The 6,261-nt window shown below is 49.0% G+C and overlaps 1 non-coding gene across 1 annotated transcript; it reads right to left on the bottom strand.

The window, feature by feature from the left end:
* Positions 1-5,221: 5,221 nt before the first annotated feature.
* Positions 5,222-5,335, bottom strand: LOC139274449 (U5 spliceosomal RNA). Its single transcript, XR_011595507.1, has one exon. It is a non-coding gene; the product is annotated as a U5 spliceosomal RNA (small nuclear RNA).
* Between the last annotated feature and the right edge of the window lie 926 nt (positions 5,336-6,261).

The raw sequence follows: 6,261 nt of genomic DNA on the forward strand, positions 1-6,261 counted from the left end.
TGGAGAGGAAGCACAGCTTCCACCATTCCAGTTTTTGCTTCACTTTGGCGATACGCTATTCCAAGTTTTTGGCGCATGCCCCGTCCGCTCCGAACCATATTCCCAACACCTTCAGGTAATCTGGCTTAATGGTGAAGGGAATAAAGGATCGGTGGGCCCAGTTGCCAAAGAACATGGCCTCACTTTTGCTGCAATTGACCTTCACTCCCGAGGCCAGTTCAAACTGGTCGCAGATTGTGAGCAATCTGCAGACCGACTGCGGATCCGAGCAAAAGATGGCTACGTCATCCATGTACAGGGAGGTCTTGACCTGAGCGCCTCTGCTGCCTGGGATCGTCACCCCTCTAATGCCTGCATCCTTCCTGATGGACCCGGCAAAGGGCTCGATACAACACACAAACAAGACAGACGAGAGAGGACAGCCTTGCCTGACTCCAGATCTGATCGTAAAGCTTTCAGTTTCCCACCCGCTGATTAGAACTGCGCTACTGATGTCTCTGTAGAGCAGTTGGATCCAATTGCGGATACCCGCCCCAAACCCCATTTTGGAGAGCACGTCCATCAGGTACGTGTGCGATATCCTGTCAAAGGCCTTCTCCTGTTCTAAGCTGATTAAGCAGGTGTCCACCCCACTGTCCTGCACGTAGGCGATCGTATCCCTGAGTAGCACCAGGCTATCAGAGATCTTCCTGCCAGGGACAGCACAGGTCTGGCCCGGGTGAATCACCAGCTCAAGAGCAAACTTGCGCCTGTTGGCGATGACCTTTGCCAGGATCTTGTAGTCCACATTGAGCAGTAAAATGGGCCGCCAGTTTTTGATTTCCTCCCTCTCCCCCTTCTGCTTGTAGATGAGGGTGATGATGCCTTTCCTCATCGATTCTGACATACTGCCAGCCAGAAGCATACACTCGTACACTTCCAGCAGGTCTGGGCCCATCCAGTCCCACAGAGCCGAATACAACTCGACCGGTAAGCCATCGCTTCTGGGAGTTTTACTCGTTGCAAGGGACCAGACGGCCTTTGTCATCTCATCCAGAGTTAGCGGGTGGTCCAGACTCTCCTGCTCGCTGTCGTTTAGGACCTCCGTGATAGACGACAGGAACGACTGGGAGGCCGTGTGGTCTGTGGGCTTGACGTCGTACAGCCTGGCATAGAAGGATTTGCTGATCCTCAGCATGTCAGGCTGCGAAAACGTCACAGAACCGTCTTCTCCCTTTAGGCTGGTGATCACAGAGCTCCCCCTGTGTACCTTTTGGAAGAAGAAGCGCGAACATGTCTCATCCTGCTCGATGGAGCGGACTCTGGAGCGGAAATGATTTTGGAGGACTCTGAGACAAAGAGCAAGACTTGCTGGCCTTTCACCTCTTCGAGTTCCTCTGCGACATCGACTCCCATCGACTGCAACAGGAGCAGGTTTTGCATGCTCTTGTGGAGTTGGGACAATTCCCTCTGTCTCCCTCTCGCCTCCTGAACACCATTGCGGATGAAAAACCTCTTGATGTTTGTCTTGATTGTTTCCCACCAGTGCATCGGGGAATCGCAGAGGGGTTTTACGGTTCTCCAACCTTTGTAATCCCTCTTGAGTTCCTCCACATTTTCCGGAGTCAACAGTTTCATGTTCAGCTTCCATATCCCTCTGCCAACTTTCTGGTTTTCCTGTGGGCAAAAGTCGGCCAGTAGGAGGCAGTGGTCAGAGAAGAACACCAGTGTGACATCGGTGGATCTGACCTTGAGCGTGTGGGACACAAACAGGAAGTCTATTCTGGAACGGACGGACCCGTCTGGTCTCGGCCAGGTGTATCTGCGCGGTGCTCCGTCTGCAGGGTTGCTGAAGATGTCGCACAGCTTGGCGTCTTTTACAGCATCCATCAGGAGTTTGGACGTGGCGTCCAGTTTGCTGTCGGCTCTGCTGGATCGTCCAGCCGCATCGATGATGCAGTTGAAGTCACCACCCAGAATGACCGGCCTGGTCGTCGCCAGCAGCAGTGTGAGCTGCTGGAAGAGGGCCAGCCACTCGCTTCTGAGAGGCGAGACATACACGTTAATTTTTGTACATTACATCTGCTACGAGGAGGCGGATGCCCACCACCTCCTTAACTTCAGTGATGGTGAAGTGGCCTCCCCACAGCAGAATGCCTAGGCCGGAAGACCAGCAGTCGTTGCCTCCTGACCATATGGATGGTCCATGGGCCCACCATCGTGACCACTGCCGGTAACTGCTGAAGTGCAGCAGCCTGCACTCCTGCAAGAACAGCAGGTCTGCTTTGACCTTGGCGAGGTAGCCCAAGGTGGAAACACATCGTGTAGTGGATTTTACGCAACGCACGTTAATAGATGCAATTTTTAAATCTATGTTTAAGTTACAGGTTACAGTTCAAAACATTTACATTTCAAATAAACTGTCCTTTACGTTGGAGACCTGTCCAGTGGCCGGTTCCTGCAAACATAGATTTTCAATGTAAAAGTCTACTTCACCTGGGCTGGCATACTGGTCTTTTTTTTAATTTCAAAATATACTTTATTCATATAAAAATTTGTACAGTACATTCAAAAGCAGTTCAGTACATTTAGCTGCGGTCAGCAATCCCATACACTATATTTGGGTGCTGACAGCAGTTCCATTCGATACATTTCCTTGCTTTTCATTTCAAGTACAATTCGGTACAATACGGGATACATTGTAGTACATTCGACAAATTACATTACATGTGTCACTATACAGTACACGGAATGGCTGATGGTACATTTACATATTTTCTTTTCAATGTGCATTATGAAACAGACCTTGCATTGTACATGGCACTACATAGGTGTTTATAGATGATGGTGCTCCATGTACACAAAAAAGAAGTTACAAGTACGGCCCGAGGGGAGTTTTGAACAGATTCCTGCCCCCGGGTTTATCGTGGCAGAAGGGCTTTAAACTGTGGCCCTTCCCCACCGTGCCTTTGCGGCAGCTGCACCAATTTTAAGTGCGTCCCTCAGCACGTTGTCCTGGATCTTGGATTGCACCAGTCTGCAACACACAGACATGGACATCTCCTTGCTCTGGAAGACCAGCAAGTTTCGGCAAGACCAAAGAGCGTCTTTGACTGAGTTGATGACCCTCCAGCAGCAGGGATGTCTGTCTCAGTGTGTGTCACTGGGAACAGTCCGTAGAGCACAGAGACTTGTGTTCCGGAGCTGCTTGGGATGAACCTCGACAGAAACTACTGCATCTCTTTCCAAACCTGCCTTGCGAAGGCGCAATCCTGAAGGAGATGGGTGACAGTCTCGTCCGCCCTGCAGTCGACTCGGGGGCACTGTGCCGTGTTGCTGAGACGTGTGCTGTGCATGAACGCTCTGACGGGTAGGGCCCTCCTCACCGCCAACCAAGCTACGTCTTGGTGCTTGTGTGAAAGCTCTGGCGATAAGACGTTCTGCCAAACGAGTTCGACAGTCCGCTCAGCGAACCACCCGACAGGGTCCACCCTCGGCTTCTTTCGTAGGGCGTCCAGGATGTTACGTGCTGACCACTGTTTTATGGCCTTGTGGTCAAAGGGGTTTTTTGTGAAAAACTTTTCCACGAAGGACAGGTGGACAGGCAACAATGGGGACAGGTAGAAACTCAGCACGTAGTGACACTTGGTGTTTGCGTACTGGGGGTCTGTGCACAGCTTGATGCAGCCGCACACAAAGGTGGCCATCAGGATGAGGGCCACGTTCGGAACATCCTTTCTTCCACTGTCCAGAGATTTGTACATTGTATCTCTGCGGACACGCTCCATTTTGGACCTCCAGACAAAGTGGAAGACAGCCCGGGTGACTGCCGTGGCACAGGAGCGAGAGATGGGCCAGACCTGTGCCACATGCAGCAAACCCGAGAGCACCTCACTCCTGATGACCAGGTTCTTTCCTGCCATGGAGAGGAAGCGCAGCTTCCACCATCCCAGTTTTTGCATCACTTTGACGACACGCTCTTCCAGGTTTTTGGCGCATGCCCCGTCCGCTCCGAACCATATTCCCAACACCTTCAGGTAATCTGGCTTAACGGTGAAGGGGATAAAGGATCGGTCAGTTGCCAAAGAACATGGCCTCACTTTTGCTGCGATTGACCTTCGCTCCCAAGGCCAGTTCAAACTGGTTGCAGATTGTGAGCAATCTGCGGACCGACTGCGGATCCGAGCAAAAGATGGCCACATCATCCACATACAGAGAGGTCTTAACCTGAGCGCCTCCGCTGCCTGGGATCGTCACCCCTCTAATGCCCGCATCCTTCCTAATGGACCCGGCAAAGGGCTCGATACAACACACAAACAAGACAGACGAGAGAGGACAGCCTTGCCTGACTCCAGATCTGATCAGAAAGCTTTCAGTTTCCCACCCGTTGATTAGAACTGCGCTACAGTTATACAGAGTATTGGTGAGACCACACCTGGAATACTGCGTGCAGTTTTGGTTTCCATATTTACGAAAGGATATACTTGCTTTGGAGGCAGTTCAGAGAAGGTTCCAGAGATGAGGGGGTTGACTTATGAGGAAAGGTTGAGTAGGTTGGACCTCTACTCATTGGAATTCAGATGAATGAGAGGTAATGGTATTGAAACGTATAAAATTATGAGGGGGCTTGACAAGGTGGATGCAGAGAGGATGTTTCCACTGATGGGGGAGACTAGAACTAGAGGGCATAATCTTAGAATAAGGGGCCGCCAGAGATGAGAAGGAATTTCTTCTCTCAGAGGCTTATAAATCTGGAATTTGCTGCCTCGGAGAACTGTTGAAATTTGAACATTGAATAAATTTAAGACAGAAATAGTCAGTTTCTTGAGTGATAAGGGGAGCGGGCGGGGAAGTGGAGCTGAGTCCATGATCAGATCAGCCATGATCTTATTGAATAGCGGAGCAGAAGAAGAGCCATATTACCTACTCCTATTTCTTATGTTTAGCTCTGTCAAGCCTGTCTGGTGGCTGGTGTACAAAGACCACTACACGTGAAAACAATCCACGCACAGGCATCCTCCCACGCTCCAAGATTTAGTTCGGAATCTGGAGTTTTAAGATTCTTCTGAAAGCTGGCGACCCCCAGGTGGGCAAGTTAACTCCCACAAACAAGTGCTTTACTACGACATTCACAACTACAACAAGTAGAACCAATAGCCAAATCATCAGCAGTCATCGCAACCAGTACAAAGCCACACCTACTACATAACGCAAAGATCAGTCTGTTTTTGAACAATAAGACAGCCCCACTAAAGCAGAGCCTCGAAAAATTAATTAAAACTCTGAATGTTACTCTCCACGGAAATCTTTAGTAAAAGGCGAAAGATTTATACGATCTGAAGAGAAACCAGAGGGTACTGATTGTTCCCGCGCAGCTCCTCGCCCACAAGCGACGGCTTGCCTCTTTAACGTTGGGCTGAGCCGCTAGAACTAACTTCTAGAAAAGATATATTACCACAAATCAATACAGCGCGAGGGAAAGTAACTGGAAACTTCAGTGTCCGTGAAAATCAGTTAAACCTGAAGTTTATTTTAGTTTCTTGCTAAGTATTATGAAGAACATTGTGGGTATGTAAATGAGCTTGAGCTTTGTGTGGGCTGGGTTTACAGTGACGTGTCCAATTCTTCGGTACAACTTTACTTCGGGTTTTTATTCTCTCTCGGTGTGATTTGAAGCTTAAGGTAAACATTTTGGATCAGTGCGGTTTCTGCTCGTGAGCAAACGTGTTTTAGTTTTTTTTTGAAATTCGTAGCCAATCGTTCCAATTCTTTGTCAAATCACAAACGCCAGAGGTCACCTTGGGCGCATTCAAGGATCACTCTGCGCCAATGCTCTTAGCCAAAAGGCCTAGAGCCACTGCACCGTTCCTGGAAGTACTGCAATACCAGGTTCGTGCCATGGAGGTGGATGGGTCAAGCCACCCCACCCACCCATACAGGAAGCATTAACACAATGAGAGCAGACACAGAGCTCAGAGCCGTGCACTGTCCACGTCTAGTATCCATTTCACTGATTTCAATGATATAAACCAGACTTGTTACTGTATTGGTCTGAATTTTGTTAAATTTCAAAATGTACTTTATTCATATAAAAATTTGTACAGTACATTCAAAAGCAGTTCAGTACATTTAGCTGCGGTCAGCAATCCCACACACTACATTTGGCTGCTGACGGCAGTTCCGTTCGATACATTTCCTTGCTTTTCATTTCAAGTACAATTCGGTACAATACGGGATACATTGTAGTACATTCGCCAAATTACATTACATGTGTCACTATAC

The sequence above is a fragment of the Pristiophorus japonicus genome, chromosome 9 (assembly GCF_044704955.1).
Source record: "Pristiophorus japonicus isolate sPriJap1 chromosome 9, sPriJap1.hap1, whole genome shotgun sequence".
Taxonomy (NCBI): domain Eukaryota; kingdom Metazoa; phylum Chordata; class Chondrichthyes; family Pristiophoridae; genus Pristiophorus; species Pristiophorus japonicus.